Source organism: Echinops telfairi, unplaced genomic scaffold (genome assembly GCF_000313985.2).
Source record: "Echinops telfairi isolate 266 unplaced genomic scaffold, ASM31398v2 ScPeMD7_3533;HRSCAF=4204_0, whole genome shotgun sequence".
Lineage (NCBI taxonomy): Eukaryota > Metazoa > Chordata > Mammalia > Afrosoricida > Tenrecidae > Echinops > Echinops telfairi.
Window position 1 is genome coordinate 32,781,672 of NW_022107431.1, and position 20,673 is coordinate 32,802,344.

A 20,673-nucleotide genomic window follows, 5' to 3' on the forward strand; every position below is an offset into this window, starting at 1 on the left:
GCCATCTAGCTCAGAAGCAACAAAGCCCACATGGAAGAAGCACACCAGCCTGTGTGATCACGAGGTGTCGAAGGGATCAGGTATAAGGCATCAAAGTACAAAATTTAAATTGTTGTGAATAAGGGGGAGTGCAGAGTGGGGACACAAGACCCATCTGTAGGCAGCTGGACATCCCCTTACAGAAGGGTCGCTGGGAGGAGACGAGCCAGTCAGGGTGCAGTATAGCAATGATGAAACATACAACTCTCCTCTAGTTCTTAAATGCTTCCTTCCCCAACCCCCACCCCCCACTATAATGATCTGAATTCTACCTTACAAATCTGGCGAGACAAGAGGATGTACACTGGTACAGAGAGGAACTGGAAACACAGGGAAACCAGGATAGATGATCCCTTCAGGGCCAGTGCTGAGAGTGGAGGGAGGGCGGGGTAGAAAGGGGGAACCGATTACTAGGATCTACGTATAATCTCTTCCCTGGGGGATGGACAACAGAAAAGTGGATGAAGGGAGACGCCGAACAGTGTAAGATATGACAAAATAATAATTTATAAATTATCAAGGGTTCATAAAGGAGGGGGAGTGGGGAGGGAGGGGCAAAAATGAAGAGCTGATACCAAGGGCTGATACCAAGTAGAAAACAAATGCTTTGAGAATGATGATGGCAACAAATCTACAAATGTGCTTGACACAATGGATGGATGTATGGATTGTGATGAGTGCATGAGCCCCCAATAAGATGATTAAAAAAACAAACAAACAGATCATGCTCCAGTTTCCCTGACAAGAACACTTTCTTTACAAACCAAAACCCACTGACATCAAATCCATTATACCCCATATCAATCCTAAATAGAGTTTCTGAGACTGTAAATCTTTACCAGAGCAGACAGCCTCATCTTTCTCCCAAGGACCAGCTGGTTGATTTGAAACGCTTACCTTCTGGTTATCAGCCCAGCACATAGCCCACAGCACCACCAGGGCTCCACCCAAAGCAACAGGGAAACCAGCTGTATGCTTACACGTATGCATAATTATTTCCAATACTTGAATGGAGCGCTATGAAAGAGAATAAAGCTGCTCTCTGAGACTTGATACCCTTTTAAATTAATATGACTATATACAGGAATACTAATTAGATTGACATCAAACTGATGGCAATGCCAATGAGCATAAGTATTGATACTTACTAGGATTGAATGAAAGAAAGTAATGAGTCAGAATAGTTCCCAGAGTAGAAGATACAGAGCTATTTAAAAACTTATTCATGTAAATGAGAGACTGATTAGTTTAAGCCATCATTAAGAAGTTTGGAATGATCCATTACAGTTATTGAGCTTCTCATATTTTTGGTAGTTCTTAGGATGTTTTTATATTTAGTTTAAATAATGACTTAGTTTTCCAACTAAAATTATGTCAGTTTTTATAAGTAGACCAAAATCCATGTAAGTTAAAAATGCCTACACTTCCATTTAAAACACCAACAATTAGAAACAACACACACAAAAACAAGTTAAGGCTGATTTTCTTAGGACAGTAAGCCAGATGTTCTTGGCTGCTTTAAGTATTCTGAGTTATGGTTATTCACAGAAGCTTAATACCAGGAAGAAAAATCAAGTGATTCGCAGTGTCGGAGTTTTAGTTAGTGATAAGCAGTCAGTTTGTTTATTGGGAAATAACCGAGCTTGAAATACTTAAATTAAAAATTAAAAAATGCAAATAGATGTTGGGGAAACAATGAGAAAATAACAAATTTGGGAATAAAATTCCACTCAGTACCTTAAAGTGTCCTCAAAACATACTTTCTAAACAGCCACTAATTTAAATTCTTCTGCTCAACTTGCCTTTTCTTTTCTTCATCTTAACCAAGGAATGAAAAGTCTATTTTTGTTAAAGTTATTTACACTTTCAACCAACATGTGTTTTGGACAATTAGGGGATTCTTCAATACTCAGTGAAGTTCCAAAGATTGTTTAAAATGAAATATTAAATCAATGAGCCAATAGTCTGACTTTCTCTACAATAAACATTTGCTCAGAGAGATTTTCTTTTCCCTGATTGGAAGGTCGGGCAATGTAGTTGATCATAACATGAACTTACAGATCCAGGTTTACATTTGACTCTCTGTGTGTGCTAAGCAGTTGAAGTTTAATGTAAAAAACTGGTTTTATATAATGTTTTAAAAATCTGAATATAAATTTAATCTATTTATGTAGAAAACCCAACAATACAGAATTCTTTTTTCTCCAAAGATTTTGGAAATAACCAGCATTAACATTTTGGTAGAAATTTTTCCAAACCTTTATGTACATGCCATGTATATAAATTATTGATGCAATGTATATAAATTATTGTATATAAGCTATTTCATAACTTCCTTTTACTACTGTTCAGAACTTTATTTTCTATTTTTTTTGCTGATTGTAAAAATACATTTGATTTTTAAATCTTGATCTTAAGGTCCTCGTACTAAACTTGCTAATTCTCATATATGTCTATATATTTTATTGTTTATTTTCCTAAGAATTATGGTAGGCTGGGTTGTCTAGAGAAACAAAATCAGTGATGTGCATGCATGTATAGGAAAGAACTTGTTCTTTCTTTCTTTTCTTTCTATTAAATACTTTTATTGGCAGTTCTTACAGCTCTTATCACAATCCACACATTCATCCATTGTGTCAAGCACATTTGCACATATCATTTTCCATTGCCATCATCATTTTCAATGTATTTTCTTTCTACTTGAGCCCTTGATATCAGCTCCTCATTTTTTCCCCCTGCCTCATGAACCCTTGATAAGTTATAGATTATTATTTTCATATTTTACATCGTCCTCTGTCACCCTTCATCCCCTTTTCCGTTGTTCATCCCCCTGGGAGAGGGTTATATGTTGATCCTTGTGATCGGTTCCCCCTTTCTCCCTGCACCTTCCCCTAACCCTAATCCTCCCCGTATCTCTATTCTCATTGTTGGCCCTGAGGGGTTTATCTATCCTGGATTCCCTGTGTTGTGGGCTCTTATCTGTAGCAGTGTGCATGTTCTGGTCTAATCCAATTTGTAAGATAGAATTGAGGTTATGATAGTGGGGGGAAGGAAGCATTAAAGAACTAGAGGAAAGTTGTGTGTTTCATTGATGTTATACTGCACCCTGACTGGCTCATCTCTTCCTTGTGATCTTTCTGTGAGGGGATGTCCCATTGTGAACAGATGGGGTTTGGGTCTCTACCTCATGCCCACCCCCCCACCCCCCATTCACCTCGGGTATGATTTTGTTTTGGGTCTTAGATGCCTGATACCTGATCCCATCAACACCTCATGATCACACAGACTGGTGTGCTTCTTCCATGTGGGTTTTGTTGCTTCTCAGCTAGATGGCCGCTTGTTTATTTTCAAGCCTCTAAGACCCCAGATGCTATATCTTTTGATACCTGGGTACCATCAGCTTTCTTCACCACATTTGCTTATGCACCCATTTTTTCTTCAGTGATCGCACTGGGAGGGTGAGCATCACAGAATACCAGATTGTTAGAACAAAGTGTTCCTGTGTTGTGGGAGTACTTGAGTCGAGACTTAATATCCATCTGCAACCTTAATTCTTAATGTATAGATATGAGTACATAGTTCTATTCCCCTCTTGTCACATACATATTTACATATGTACATGCCTGTATTTAGATCTCTATAAATACCTTTTGCCTCTTGGTTATTTCCTCTATTTCATTTTACTTGCCTCTTGTCCTACCAGCATGTTCGGCCTTCATTCGGGTTTAGTAATTCCTTGCTGCTACATTGCCCTTGATTAAGCCCCACTAGGCATATTACACCCTTCTCTTCATTGATATAAGTTCACCTGTTGTCCCCTTGTTCCTGGGTTGGTTCCGCCCCCATCCCCTTCCTTTCTTCCACCACCCTTCTCCCGTATCCCCCTGAACCATTTGTCCTGTTCGTTTCATCTCCAAATTGTTTATCCCGCCTATCTTATCTAGATAGACATGCAGAGACATTAATATGTGCAAAGACCAGGCAAAGCCAAGCAAAACAACAAAGGAAGTTAAAACCAACAAAACAATAACAGTAACAACAAACAAAAACAAAATAACAACAACAAAAAGCCACTGAAAAAAATGAAAAAGCCTATAATAGCTCAAGGTCGGTTTGTTGGCTTTTATGAGTATTTTCCAGTGGAGTCTGACGGGGTGCCACACTCTGTCTCCAAAGTCTATTTTTGGTATTTCCCAGGGATTTCATCACTTTGCTCCCCTTGCTGCTCTGTTGCATACCCTGTGTTTTGCCCCAGTATGATATGGTAAGATTGGCCACAATTCACGTATTGTGTCTCCAGTGTTGTCCCCTGTAGTGCTATGGTTCAGCGAGGGACATCTATCTTGTGGTGGGGCAGACCCTATGGTCCGCTCTGTGCATTGGCTGCTCTGAGCAGGAATATCGTCTTCAGGGCTTGGGGGCCAGGATGAGTTCCCCTCCCTCTCCCTCCCTCTTCGTGTCTCCTGTGTGCTCTAATCAGATGTGCGCCTCTCCCCAAGCTGTAGCTTCAGGGCTGTCCTCTGAGGTGCATTCTTTTGCAGGAGGGGGAGGGGCTAGTGGTGAGGGTGTCCACATAGTTGGGATTGGGGCCGGCCCCGCAGAACCTCTCTATTGGTTCCCTGGTACATGCCAGTATGTTGTATTCACATCTTGGTGTATTGGGTTGAAGCCTGATCTCTCTCTCCCTTTCCTGTGGAGATATGAAAAATACCCTCCCCTTGGGTGAGTGCCCTGCTCCCCGCTCACCCATGTCTTTTTTTTTCTTTCTTTCCCCCTCCTATTTAGTTGGCTGCCATTTTTCTTTCTTTCCCCCTCCTATTTAGTTGGCTGCCATATATATCCCTGGATTGGATCTGGCCCCTGCCATGGTTCCTGGACCTTACCCCAGGAATATATTTATATAGTAGCTTTTCCCCTAAGCCCATTTTTATTTAAGCTTACCTTAGTGCACTCATGTTGTACTTGTCCTTTTGTGGTTGGCTTACTTCATTTAGCATGATTTCCTCCAGTTTTTCCCATGGGGCAATATGCTTCATGCGTTCGTTGCTGCTTTTTAGTGATGCATAGTACTCCACTGTACATATGTACCACAGTTTCTTGATCTATTCATCTGTTGATGGAAATTTGGGTTGTTTCCACCTCCTTGCAATTGTGAACTTTGCTGCAATGAACATTGGAGCACAAATGTCTGGCTGTGGTTTGTTTCTTCCCTCTTCTGAGTATAATATGCCCAGTAGGGGGATTGCTGGGTCATATGGTAGCTCGATTTCCATCTGTTTTAGATATTGCCAAATTGATTTCCATAATGGCTGTATATACCTACAGCTTCACCAGCAGTGGACGAGAGTTAGGAAAGAAACTTCTCATATCAAGAAGGCATCCCAACCCATCCAACTCAAATCCATGAGTTTGGGGTCGTCGCAGACTCATGCAGCTGCAGGTAGAGGAAAGGTAAACCAGGAAGCAAGGAGATCACAGGTCAGTGCGTACAGGTCAGTTGCATGAATTCGAGATTCGGTGAGAACATGGCAGGGGGCAGACAGCTCCCAGGGTCACTGGCCTGCGTGGGGATGCCCCTGGAGGCAGACTCAAAATCCAAGGAAGTAGGAAGGCAAAGGGCAAGAGAGCGAGAATCCCAGTGTCTCCTTTAAAGGAAGGCCATATCCACAAACAGGCATGGTCAGGCGGTGGCCTGACTGCTAGCTTGGACTCTGCCCTCACACTTTCTTCCAGGTACATGTTGGCATACAATCTAACCACCACACCAATCTTCAGACCTCTTCTTCTTCTTTTCTTTTTTTAACTTTCTTATTATGCCAGTTAGGAACATAAGTTTAATGTTGGTTACAAGTTGAACTGCTAACTGCACAGGCACCATTTCAAACCCAGCAGCCACTCCACAGGAGAAAGACAGGGCTTTTACTCCCATGAAGAGGATAGAAACCCAGTCTGAGAAACCCGCGGGCAGCTCTGCTCTGTCCTGCAGGGTTGCTGTGAGTCAGAATCGACTGGATGGCAGTGACTTGGGTTTAAACTATTTCAGCACCTATAATAACATTCACAGCTTTTTTAAATGTGATGTTACATTTGATCAAATGTTTTTCTTGCATTTTTGAAAATGGTACCATTGTTTTTATTATTTAATCCGTTACTCAGTTACGTTACATTTATCATTATAGATTTCCCAAGGTCAAATACTATTATTCAGAGGTAGTTCAAGTTTTGGAACCTCTGCCCCTCCATTCTTGCCCCATTTGCAAGAGAGATTTCAGGCAAGAGACGAAATTCAGACAAGAGCCAGAGACAAGGATTGAACAGGAAGAGTAAGTTTATTGGTGGGGATAGTTTAGAAAAGAAAGCCAAGGGGCCCTTACTTAGTCTAAAAGCCTTGCCTAGTGGGATGTAGAGCTGGACCTTTTAATCTGCTGATGGTAGAACTCCTACTATTGGCTGGCTTCCTGGCCAGTCTTCTGCTATTGGCTGGTTCTCTGTAGTGTAGCTCTTCTGAATGAATAGAAATATTAATTCAGAGTATTTTAAAACCCCAAGTTTGGGGTTATTTATTTGTTTTGTTTTTAAAACCAATGTCTTTGTTTTTCCTCATAAAGAATACAACAGAGGTGGAATGAAGTACAAGAATCATGTTTTCCCACCTCTAGATATTCGGATATTAAAGGAATAATTTACAATATAATTAATAGAGTCTATTCCAGGCTTACGGATCAATAAGATGTTTTCACACTTGTTTTGCCCGTAAATGTGTAGTATTATCTATGTGGAAGAATCAGGGTTATCCTTTCCTTCTATCTCATGCTTAACAAAGGGAACTCGTGCTGACTTACAGTGTTGGTGACTTCTACCCCTCGTATTCCGTGCATCAAACCTGGTCTTGAGATGTTCCCTAAATTCAGGTGGGATAGACTCAAAGTTAGGCTTTGGCTCTTGTGAACTTGTTTTAATTTTTTATGGTTCAACCTGAACTTATATACGAGCAATTGGCAGTCTGTTTCATAGTTCAGCCCTGGCCTTGTGGTAACTGGTAATACTGAGCGTCTCCATTCTCTTTTCTCACCGAGGTGGTCAAAGTGAAGCCTGTGTATTCCCTCAGGCAAAGTCCACGTGTATTGGCATTGTTAAAGATGATCATTACAATGAAGAAGTCTTGCAAAATTCTATCATGGGGTCTTCAGGTTTGCTTCTCTCACCAGGACTATATTTATTTAACTGCTGTTCCTACATCTTTGTTTCTGACTACCTCCTTCCAACTGCCAATAATTAACAACGCATCTTGCATACATGTTTGATCAATTTTAGACTGAAGACACTAGTAGAATTCTTCACGTTCTTCGTCCTGAGCTGTAGTGATTGGCGCATAAATTTGAATAATAGTTGTTTTCGACCCACAGAATAGCTTCTGAGTTTGAGCTGCTGTTGGCCCCACAGGGTTTCTACACTCTGCAGGGACAGGCGCCCAGGGGAAGAGCTGGTGAGTTCGAACCACTGGCTAGCCTTCGAGTTAGCGGTGGCATGCTTAACCACTTAACACCAGGACTCTATAGTACTGGGAACCGGAAATTGCATTTTAAGTATAGAATGCCATGGCTAGGATGGACTGGGGTCATTTGGACGGCGGAAATGAGAACTCGTGGAGATTACAAAAGAGACGACATGACATGCAGTGTAGGAATAGTGTGACATCAGCGGGTTCTGTATTTGAAGAAGGAAAATCTGAGTAGGAACTGCAATTAGTGAGGGCGTTTCAAAGAGGCTGGTTTCAGCCCAGCTTAATGCAGACAGTTTTTGTCCGTCAGAGCTGACTGGCATGGGAAGGGCGGCTTGCAGGCCGGCAGTTAGAGGCATGTATGTGGCATTTCTCTCATCTAGGGCATCACCCAGAAGAGCTACAGAGGCAACTGATGACTGAGTGGAAAACCTCAGAGCCCCCAGGATTCACCCTCCGGTGCTTCTCACTTGCCGCGACCTACAAACTTTTCGTGGGAATGTTTCTGAGATTATCATCTTTGCAAATATAGTTCCTCAAGAATGCAACCCTCACGAGCCATGGATAACCGTACACTGTCCCGCTATTCCCATTCTGCCGGAGTGTGTTACTTACTCCTACATGAAGGCAGTCACTTTGTCTTTAAATTTTTTCACTGTAATTAGTATTTGCTTAACATTTCTTCTCTCTGCCAACACACTAAAGGTGGAGGATTGAGCGTCACTTCATTTGGTTTCACTAATTAATACCTTCAGTTAGCTATAGGCCATAATGAAATCTCACAACTATTTACAATCAAGTGATTTGTTGATTCTAATACTTACAAGTCCTTCTCCACTGGCAGCCACTTTTCCATCTGGGGAATGGGAGGGGAGGTTGCTTTGGGACGCATGACAACTGGCTTTAGTCGGCGGCCTAGTGGAATAGGCCATGCATGACAGCTAAGAGAAGAACTGGCCTCAGGGCAAAATGAGCTATCTCTGCCAGTGGACAGTTTTCCCAGTCGGCTCCAGGGCTGAGCTAATCAGCGATATGACAGCAGGAAACGTATCTGCTACATCTTTGTATCGCCCCCAGCTGCTTATATAGGCCAGGATGCACCGTCAGCTGACATGCCGACTGCCCGAATGAGTGAATGAGTGAATATGAATCAATGAACGGATGGGGGAAAGCATACAGATGGCACTGTGGAAGTGTTATAGATTGAATTGAGCCCCTCCCCGCAAAATTTGTCCTGATCCTCACCTCTGTGCTCCTGCCTGGTTCTAATCCCATTTGGGAATGGGTCACCTCTGTTATGGTAATGAGGCAGGATTAGTGTAGGGTATATTTTAGGTCAATTTCTTTTAAAATATGAAAGAGATTAAGCAAGCAACGGAAAAAGCAGAGAGAGGGGAGAGAGATGCCAAGCCACATGATGACTGCCCAGGAGAAGAAGCTCAGAAAAGCCAAGGAAAGATCTGGCTCCAGAATTGACAGAGAGAGGAAACCTTCCCTTAGCATGGCACCCTGACCCCATGGTTCCTCCTCCGAAACTGTGAGGAGATACACACGCTTCTGTTTGCTAAAGCCATCCAATCATATTGTTTCTGCGACATCATCATGAGCTAACTAAGACAAGAGAAAGCTGCTTTGTGTTGTCAATTAAGCATGTCAGGGCTTCAGCTAGCTCCAATTCCTAAACTAAATATCTGCCCCTCACCAGACCAACACCCCTCTGTTGAGCTTGATGATCATGTTGCCTGTGGGCAGAATGTATTCTGGAGGAGATGATAGTTGCCTGATATGAGAGATGATATCAGAGATTAGTTAACCGTATGGGCTGAGTCCCAGGGGAGGTGTGTGAAATGAATCAGATTAAACAAAATTGATAATGTGAATGCTTAATCAAACAGACAAAGGTAGTCTGCACAGCTAATTAGGGGCAAATAGAGCATCCCTCTTGTACCTCATTTAACTGACAAATTGTGCAGACAGTTTTAATGGGAGTCTGTTTAGCAAAGAGAAGGCTGTACAGTTGACAGCTTGGCAAAATGTGGTTTCTGTAACACCACATGATGCTTATGGAAATGAGCCTGGTGCAGCTGAGCTCTGAGCAGTCCTGGGCTTGCAAATCACAGCCAATCAGACCTTTCACAGGCTGCTGGTCACTGCACTCTTAAAGGCAAAGCACTCGTTTTTCCTATTTTGAAAGGTCTAACAGTCTCACCTCTGAACATTAAATGAAGTCTAGGATTCAAACCCTATGCAGAAGTTGAAAAGCAATATGAGTGTGAGGTGTCCTGGCTAGAGAAAATAATCACCATTCAGATGGACAAAAAAGCAGTGGCATTTTGCATGTAGAGCACTGGTTTCAATGAAGCAAGGCAGCCTCGGGAGAAGAGAAGAGCCCGGAGTAAAGGTAGCGTAATGCGCCGACACTTCAACAAGTTTAGACAAACTGCATCAGAATCGTCCAGCGCTTTCACCATGTTCTCCCATCTCAGCTCCTCATCCTTTTAAGTCAGGTCTGGCTTCCCAGCCTCAGTGAGCAGTTGTCCCTTCTCCTTTGCCATATTTAGCACGCCCCCACCCACCCGACCCCTCTGATCTTTGCCCATCTTTGGACATGTGATGCTGTTGGAGACAGCCAGAGAAGTCTAGAGAGCGAGTGCTCTACCGAGAGTAGAAAAATGAATCTGGTGTGTCTGTGTCACTGGTTTACTGAGAACAGTTCTTAGGGGGCTGCTGAGAAGGAGTCAGAGGTGAGGCCCGCCAACTTGACTTCACCTGTTGGGAGCAGCATCATTTGCTGGGCTGTGCAGAATTGTGTCATTGTTGTGCCCCATTGACTTGCCTTCCAACCCACAGCGGCGCTAGAGGGTAGCGTAGAACTGTCCAGAGGGTTTGCTAGGCAGTGTCTCTGTGGGAGGAAGCCACGAGGGCTTGTCCCTGGAGAGACTGGTGAGTTTGAACCAGGACTCTGGAGGACTCTTTCTTGGGTCAGGAGGAAAGAGTTAAACAAGGGTTGATGAGATGACTGGGAGTTCCCAGGGGAGCGCTTGCCTGTTTGGGGTTCAGTTGCGTGGAGATAGATGGTCCAGGGACAGATTGAGTCGCAAGGTTTGCATTAGCAGGCGTGTCGAGGCAGAATGTCATTGTCTGAGCCCGAGAGCTGGAACTTGTGGTTGGATTCACGTGGTGGCAATGAGCTTCCCCCTCCTTGGGTAGCCATGCATGGGTCCCAGTTTCCCCTTCACAAAAGGGAGTAAGGCCACGCATGAAGGGCACGCACTTAATGAAGTGATTTTGTGAATCACTCCACCAGTCCGACACGGTCCCTTCCGGAACATGAACAGTTTTGCATAAAATGGTCCATTAATGTCGATGGAGAGGGTCTGACCTCCTTTGACTCCTCTGTTCGTCTAGTCAAGTGGAACTACTTGAGTTGTGCTTGGACAGGAAGGGTAGTCTCTTTACCCCAGGAGACATTACATGATGATGCAGCCATGCAAGATAAAAAGAGAAAGTGGAGAGAGAGAAATTCAACTTTCTGGTTGCAAAGTATAAACTTGTCCAAGTTGGGTAGATGCTTTAACATATCCAAATACACATGATTTATCTTAAATTCCTGTCGCTAGTCTATTTCTTTATTTCAAATCTGGAAAAATGCCGTATCTTCATTAGGTCAAAGTCACACCTGCACTCAAAATGCATCAGCCCCCACAGGAATCAAATCAGCTCGGCGTGCTTGCTCTGAAGTGCTGCTTTGCCACCTAGGGCAGTGGGTCAGTGGCTGCCATGGAAGCAATTGAGGCGTCAGCCAGAGGCATTTCCTGGAAAAATGGGTAATGCATGCTATTTGGAATCACCATGAAAACAACTTTCAGGTTTTATTTGTTTTTACAACATGCTAATTTTCTAAATTAATTGTTTATTTTTAAGAGAAGGAAGAACGCGTGGCGATAAGACTGAAAAAGGCTGGAGAGGTTCCACAAAGTATTGGAATCACTGCTGATAGGGCGTCCATTCACGGTCTGGAAATTAGCATTACCTTCTCATTTTGAAAGCTTCACCATGACCAAAATCTGTTTTGTGTTGACAAAAACTTGCAAATATATTCTGATTCCTAGAATTTTAACCTTGCAGATCGCCTCCAACTAGGATGGTTATCGTTACTTGGAAGAGAGAATGAAAAGCATTGGGAAAATCTGAATATTCCTTTTATTAAGATAGCACATCGTTTTGGACCAGTTTATCTTTTTCATTTTGGGTGTGCCACTGCTTCTTGTCATCAACGACCCTGACGTGATCCTGGGTCTTTTCATCAGGACCACACAACAGAAGTGGAGATGGGCTCTTGCCACAGTGCCGCTTGAGTTCATTGATAAGCCTCTCCTTTTTATTATCAGTGCTAGCCTTCTGTCTACAGCCACACAGCCTATTTGCCCCTGCAAGGCACGGAGATGTCCTTGTGGAATTCTAGCAGATATTGGAAATTTGGGTGGCAAATTAGCAGGGGCCACAAACCAGAAGTGACAGCAGCAGGATCCTGATGCGGGGAATATAGCCATACCTTGCCCATAGCAATTGGCCAGGCTTATCATATGGACTAATCACAACAGATCTGGGGAAATAATGGGCACCAGATGTTATCGCTTTGTCGGAGGGAGTCTCCAGAGACTCTGGCCATGATAGGAAAGCTCCCTCAGAACAGGAACACGATTCTGCTGCTTATTAATCAAACAGGGAGCCTGGGTCTGATGGGCGACAACTTGCTCAGCACTCTGTTTCTTTCTGCTGAGTTGATGAATAGGGACAACAGTATCTGTGTGTGTGTGTGTGTGTGTGTGTGTGTGTGTGATAGAGAGAGAGAACCTGGGCATATCTGTATACCCCCACACATATACACACACAATTCAATTTATTATCTTGAAACATATTTCCCAGAATTATATTTCCTTTTTTATTCAATTGCATTCAGCACGGCTATATCCAGAACTTTCTTAATTAATTGTTTTCTTTTTCTTCAGTTTACTTATTATAATTACTCTCAACTTAAAGATGAATATCTATCTTTAACACATTGGATGAAAAATGAAAGAAAAAAAAAGGCGGGGGGAAGGGTAAGCCCCTGCGATGAACCAAATTCTCTGTTCTGTTGGGCTTCCTCCCCTTTCTCCCTGGTGTTCTAAGGTCCGAAAACTTGGGTCCTGAAGACCACATCCATCATTTTCCTCCAGCCCTGCCGCATTCTGTGTATGATACAGGCGGTCCTGTCACCTGCAAGACTCCTGCCACTCTATCTCAGTCTCAGACTCTGGGACCATCTTGCGCTTCTCTCCCGTTTCCATCCATTGCATCCAGACCGTCTCCCGGAAGTAGAATTGATGTGATTCTTTCTTGTTACTTTCATTTATTCCTACTGGTATTGTGCCAGTTCAGTTTCTCATCATGTCATTTGTGGGGTATTTGTCTAAAACCCCAAAACCAGACTCGCCTATATCAAGCCCATTGCTATCCCCATAGCCCTATTGGGCAGAGTAGAACTGTGCCATCAGGTTTCCAAGGGTGTAATATTTACAAAAACAGACTCACATCTGTCTTCTTTAGGGCAGCTGATAGGTTTGAACTGCTAATCTTTTGGTTAGCAGCTGAGAGCTTAACCACTATACCACAAAAGTCATATCATTTTAACCCATCTCAAATAACCTTGTTTCCAGTCTCTCCCCATTTAGTCCTCCGTCTGACCCTTGAATACTTCAGGAGCCTCGTGACCCTGTGTGCCTCTTTAAGTCATTCCTACCCCCAGGAAATGCCTCCCCCATGGCATCTTCTCACACCCTGTCCCTGTGTGGACTGACCTTGAATGTAGGTAAGACAGGAGGCAGGATAATGTTTTAGGAGCTGTTAAAAAGCCTTGGGAGAGAGAAACCTAGGCCTTGCACTGAAACACTGGGTAGTCAAAATAGAGAAAAAGGTTGGGTTCATAATTTTTTTAAGATGAGCTAATATATCTAACATTAAAGTTATTGCTCGAGCTCTCTTGGTGTCACACCCTATGTAAGACTGTGAAAGGAATGACATTAGTAGGGATCTCAGTGGTGCCTCCTGAGGTGGAACATCCCTGGGTGGCACAAAGGATCAAGCTCTTGACCACCAGCTGGAAAGTAGGTAATTACATCTATCCAGTGGCCCAGAAGAAGATGTTCCTTCTGCTTCCGGAAGTTCACAGCCCTGGAAATCCCACAAAGCGGTTCTATTCTGCACACATGGGTCTCCATGAGTGGAAATCCATTCCACAACAACACAACAACATGAACCAAACCCTGCCCAGTGGGCCTTGAATGTTGACTTAGTTAACCCTCAAAGCCCACTTGCTCTCAAGTCAATGGCAGGTATATGTCAGAATAGAACTGTTTTCCACAGGGCTCTCAATAGCTGCTTTAAAAAAAAAGAAACAGAGTTTCACACCCTTCTTCCGAGGCACCCGTGGGAGGACTCAAATCTCTAAATGTTTGCTTGCCTGTCAAATGTTCAACTGTTTGCATCACCCAGAGACAGGTATGTAGTCCTTACAGCAGCTCTATGAAAATGGGTACTATTAATACTGCCAATTAAAAAAATTGTTTTCTAAAATGCTTTAAGATTTTCATGATGAAAAAGTGCATAGTAAGAAAAATGATGACATAAATTTCCATCTACCGATAATCCAATTCAACAAGTCCAGCAGCGTGAAGTCTGATTTCCCTGTCTGATGCTGCTTGACTGCCTCCTCTGCTTTGGAATCAAATCTCATCTTTCCTAGCTTGGCTCCATTTTAAGGATGAAGAAACTGAGGCACAGAGAGGATTAATAATCAGTCCAAGGTTACATAACCAGGAAGTGGGAGCACACAAGTTTGCATTCCCAGCTTGAAATTGGTACTTATAGTAGTTACATAATTTCATGTCCACATGAAGATACATAAAAGTATAGGGCTGGTATTCAACCTGTTTGCTCCCAGCCTGATGGTGCCTCCTTGTGTGGGTGGACTTCACATAAGGAGGACCCTGGGAACCTCCTCTTCCCTCTCTGCCTTCACCTTCCTGCTGGCTGGCCCTGTTGCTGCCAGAGCCCTGCCATGTTACCACCGCTATTGGATCCACATGGCTTTGCACCCGCCAACCTGTGATCTTCCTGCACTCACCACCATTGCACGTGGCTGCGTGAGTCTGAACTCGAGGGACTTATGAACGAGTATTAGACTTATGGGCTTGAGTTGCACTGGGCTGGGATGTTCCCTTAAAACATCATTACTTTTTGATAGGAAGTTCTTTCTTACACATATATAAGTGTCACTGGATTTGTTTCTCTAGTCAGCCTGCTCTAACTCTATGGTTTCATGCCGATGTCCCAAGGAACTTTCCGTCAATAGCTTAGATTGGGCTACTGGGCTGCAGATCCAGGTGGGCAAGCTGGAGAGACTGTCAGTAGCCAATAACCACTGAAATAAGGAAGAACTTTTATAAGTCTATTCATGTGGGTTATGAAATAAGAGAAATCTTAGTCCCTTCTCCTTACTCAGGCCATTCTTTCCTTCTCCTCACCCCTTACCTGTCACCCTAGGACAGGGTTTCAAATTCAGACCAGAAGGACCTCCCACCGCCTCTCTCGAGTTGTTCGACCTCTTCTCCATAAAGTGGTCCAAGTGAGCGAGACAAAGACTTCCTGTCTGAGCACTCTTCCCGAGACCCCCAGTAACTTGGTTAGAATGAGCTGGAAGAAAGGACTGGGGAGACCAAACCCTTAGAGGCAGAGGGCAAGAGTGGCGCTCTAACATCCGGGCAATAGTCAGGTCCCGAGAGTCGCTCAGGGTGTAGCCGGCTGGTGGTGCTTGCTCTCTGATCCCTAAAGTGCTGGTCAAGTTCTGTTTTGTACAGAACAGCTATTCCAACATGGCTTTCATGTGGATCCGAATCAAGAAGTTCAAAGAGATGATGCTGATTTTCATATCCTATTTGTATCTGTAGCTCATAGTTTCATCAAAAACAAAACAAAACTATCGCTATTGAATTGATTCGAGTGCATAGTCACCCTATCCCATTGCTGACTGGTTGATGTCAACTCATAACAACCCTATAGGTAGAGTGGAATTGCTCTATAGAGTTTCTGAGACTACCTCATTGTTCTCCCACAAAGCAGCTGGTGGGTTCAAACTGCCTCCCTTTCCATGAACATCTCAACACTTAACCTATGCACCACCCCAGCACCTCTAGTGACCCAATGGTGGCCCTATGGAATTTCCCTACAGGGTTCTCAAGGCTGTAATTTTTCCTGGTAAGCTCGGGAATTCTTGAAATGACTGAACAGAGGCACATTCGTTTTGATACAGAGACACTGTATATTTTTCCATCATTTTGGATGCTTCCTGCAACATTCAATATTTTGTCCACAAAAGAAAAATGAAACCCATTGCTATTGAACCCATGCTGTCCCACAGCTGGCACCGAGCAAACAGAACAGCACTGTCCCGTGGACTTGCGGACACTGTCATCTTTATGGGAACACGCTGCCTCACTTTCTTCCATGGTAGCACAGAATGCTTCAATATCGCCCTTTGAGGCTTTTCTTTCCCCTACAGTTTTTTCAGCTTGAGAAATGCTGACTGTGTTCTTCCCTTTGGTTTTCTAACGATAGGTATTTGCACCTGGCGTAATAATACTCTGTCTTCTTGAACTGCCTTTTGAATTGTTCTGTTCAGCGCTTTTACTTCATCCTTTCTTGCCGTGGCTTTAGCTTCTCATCATTCCAGAGTACATTTAAAGTTTAGTCCAATATCAAGTTTGATCTTTTCTTCCTTTCCTGTCTTTTTTAATGACCGTTGGCTTCCTTCCTTCTTGATGCCATCCCGTAACTCCTCTAGTTTTTGGTCAGTCATTAGTGTATTTTATTTTCAGCCCCCTCAAATGCATAGGAAGGTTGGACAGGGAATAAAGACGATTGGAAGATGACTTGATACATTTGAATTATGGGATGAGCAATGAATATCGACTATACCGTGAACTGGCAACAGAACAAACAAATCAGTCTGGGAAGCAGTACAGGCAGAATGTTCCGTAGAAGCTAGGATGGGCAGATTTTGTCTCGTGTACCTTGTACATATTACCAGGAGGGATCAGTCCTCAAAGAAGGACATCTTGCTTGGAAGAGCAAAGAACTATTAAACAGAGGAAGACCTTCAACCAGATGGATTGACGCAGTGGCTGCAGCAATGGGCTTAAACAGAACACTGGTGAGGATGGGGCGGTGTTTGGTTGTGTTTTCTCTGGGGCTGCAGGGGGGTGAGGCTGCCTCAATGGCACCTAACAAGAACCACCTTTGGAGCAGCAGATCGCCACATCTTCTCTCGCCGAGCAGTTCGTAGTTAGCTTGCCGTTGCTTTTTTCGGGTTGCAGGCAAGTATGTAAGCACCGTGCAACCACGGTGCCTTTGATGTCATTTATTTCCAGGTGGTTTACGGCTAGAAAGAAGTTACACATACTTTCTATGCACAGATTGAGTCCTTAAGTGAGTGCACCCAAAGTTATTTAAAGCTAAAAAAGACTCATCTGGGCCTTGCAAAATTAGAATTTCTGATCTGTGGGCATAGTATTAGGATAAAATTTGCTCTGATATTTTCTCTGCAAGAAAACAAAATTTAAGGGAGGATTTCTCAGTTAATTCTGAAAATAAACCATTCTCAACCTTAGCCAAAAAGGCAAAATTCTTTGTAGTTGATTTGTCACTGTCAGATTTTCTCTAGTCAGCGGTCTTCCCAGAGTTCCCACTGGGAAAAATCTAGTTCTGCTATTTTGTGTACTTGAAAGCAATAGAAGTTTACTTCTTTAAAAGTGCTTTGCAATTCAAATACATCTCTAGTTGAGCTGGAGATGTTAGTGAGGCTTACTGCTACATGCAGGTTTTCCATTTGAACATACCATATAGGTGTTAATATAAGCTGTACTTTTCCTTTCACCCAAAGAACTAATCAATCAGCAGAGGTGTTCCTCTTCAGGCCCCCTGGGTAGACAACAGATACAACAATGCCAGTAACTAATCTCTTCCCCTCCCACCTTCCAAGGTGGCTTTTAGGTTTGAAGCATGCTTTCTTATTTTTCCCTCCTCCTTTCAGTCTTCAAATTTCTTGATCTCTGTTTCTAAAGACATGCCTCAGGAACATTCTTGCATAATGAGACACAGATATTAAAAAAAAGGTGGGGGAGACAGACAACAGAAAAATGGGTAAAGGGAGATGTCAGACAGGGCAAGACATGACAAAATAATAATCTATAAATTATCAAGGGATAATAGATAATAATAGACATCAATAGATAATAATCTATTCATGAGGGAGTGGGGAGCGGGGAGGCAGGGGAAAAATGAGGACCTGATGCTAGGGGCTGAAGTGGAGAGCAAGTGTTTTGAGAATAATGACGGCAATGAATGTACAAATGTGCTTTACACAACTGATGTTATGTATGGATTGTGATGAGTTGTTTGAGGCCCTAATAAAACGATTAAAAAACAGGTGTGTGTGTGTGTGTGTGTGTGTGTGTGTGTATGTGTTGGGAATTCTTGAACGTGAGGGAGGTGGTGTGAGAGACTGAGTGTTAGACAAAGGCCAAAATACAAGGAAGGCAGTGGGAAGGTGGAAAGAAGGCAGGATAATGTAGAAAGGGGATAAAGGAATCAGAGAAAATTCATCACAGGCGAAGAAAATAAGGAAGAGGTAGCCCAAGCACCCACAAAACAAAGTGAGTTGGGGTGAGCAGAACGAAGTAGAAGAAAAGGAAAGGCAGGCCGCATTATGAAGCTCCCACCAACCTCCGAGACGGATGAGGACACCTTTTTTTCACGTTTCCTGAAAGGTACTTTCGGTTTTCAGCTGAGTCATTGTCAGTCGGGTGGCTTCACCCCCCACCCCCATCTGTCTTTATTCCTGTAATTCTAAAGTCAGAAAAGAAAATTATTTTCACATTAGCAACTCATTAAATGCCTCCATATTTGTAGCTGCATCTCTGCTGGATCTGAATGCACCGCTTTTACATATCTAAATGCATACTCTCAGGCATTGTCGACCAGAGCATCTAAGCTGGGAGCCCTTCTGTCATGCATATGGCTAAGTGGGTGGGGTGGGACTGTGTCAGGGTCATCCGTCATCCTCCATCAATGTCACCACCACCTGTGGGGACACAGCCCACGGGTAGTCACTCAGGCCTGACAGCTGGCTATCAATCCCGGAGGGGGTTGCGCTCTGGGTGGTGGGTGGCTCCCCACCTTCAGAATCACTAAGGATATTGGTTATTTCACTCACCCAAAGACATCTGGTCAGTCAATCAGTGGTGAGATTTGCTATGTATTTATCTAAAATTCAGAGGATCGTAATTTAAATCAAATATTGGGCAGTTTAGGCAAATGCAGCTAGCATATTTAGGTATGGCAAGAATATAGTACTTATTTCAGTATTGATATTCTAATATGGAGTAAATCCTAAGCAAGGACAACTCGTTTAAATATATATGATACTAAGAAGTTAAATTTTTCTCATTGTTATAAACTCTCCTATTTTCTGAATTCTTTATTAGTGGCTCTTTTTTTTACTAAAATATATCAATTGTACCTCAATATAAAATAAACACACAGTTCATTTCTGATGTCAGATGGATCTTGGGTAGTAGCAGAGAATATCAGAAAGATGTTTGTGTTTTATTAACTATGAAAAAGTATTAGATTTTAACACACTATGGATAGAATTGAGAAGGGAGGAATTCTAGAACACCGCATCGCACTCCTCCAGAATCTGTTTCTGGTACACAGGTAAAGAGACCATTGTTTGAACAGAGCAAAGGGACACTCCCTGGTTTAAAATTAGGAAAAGTGTGCATCGGGGTTGTATCCTTCACTGTACACATTCAATCTTTACATTAAACAAATAATCTGAGAAGCAACTATATGAAGAAAAATGAGACATTGGGATTGGAGGAAGGCTCACGAACAATGTTCCATTTGCAAATAACATATCACAGCTTGCTGAGAGCCAGGAGAAGCCCTTAAGGATGATCTAAGAGACTACAGCCTTCGGTATGAATTACGATGCAATGGAAAGTAAACAAAATTCCTACAACAGGACCAGCAGACATCATCATGATAAACAGAGTTGTCAAGATAGTTGGGAAGGATTTCATTTTACTTGGATCCCCAACCAACGCCCTTGGAAATAATATTCCAAAAATTCAAATGATGTGTTGTATTGGTTAGATGTGCTGTAATAGACTTCTTTAATGTATTAAAGAGCCAAGATGTAATTCTATGGACTAAAGTGCACCGGATCCAAGCCATGCTCGTTTCAGTCATGTCCTCTGCAGGTGAAAGTGGAGCAGTGAGTAAGGAAGGTGGGAGAAGAACTGATGCATTTGAATTACAGTGTTGGCAAAGAATATCGAATATTCCATGAACTGTGAGAAGCATGAACACACCTTTCTTGGAAGTAGAGCAGCCAGAATGCTCCTTAGACATCTACTTGGCAAAGGAGAAGGTCCGTGAGAAGAAGAAAGACCCTCAAAAGATTGCCACGGACCCAGTGACTGCCTCCACCGACGGACTCAAAAATAACCCTAACTGTGAGGGCGGGACAGGGCTGGGGAGTGTTTTGTTCTGTTGTACATGGAAGCCCTGTGACTCAGAATCAACCTGAGGCTCCCTAATAATAACATAAAATAATAAGCACAATCCTGTGACTAGTGAGCCCTGCTGGCGTAGTGGTTATGTGTTAGTCTCAGAACTGCAAAGTCAGCAGTTTGAAACCTCTAGCCACTCGATGGGAGAAAAGGGGGCCTTTCTCCTCCTGTAAAGAGCTACAGTCTCGGAAATCCAAAGGGAACGTTCTATACTGTCCTAGAGGGTCTCTGTGAGGCAGCACCGACTGCATGGCAGTGAGTTTGGTTTGGTTTTGGGAGGTGAATACAGTGAATCCTCGCCACTTCGTGCTTCAACTTCCGCTGCTTCACTCTATCGCGGTTTTTGCGTAACAGCGCATGCTCTGTCATTACTGCCACTGATTGGCTCATACTGTACACGCTTGATGCCATAAATAATATAATAAATAATAAATGATAATTGTAACGTCCAAAATG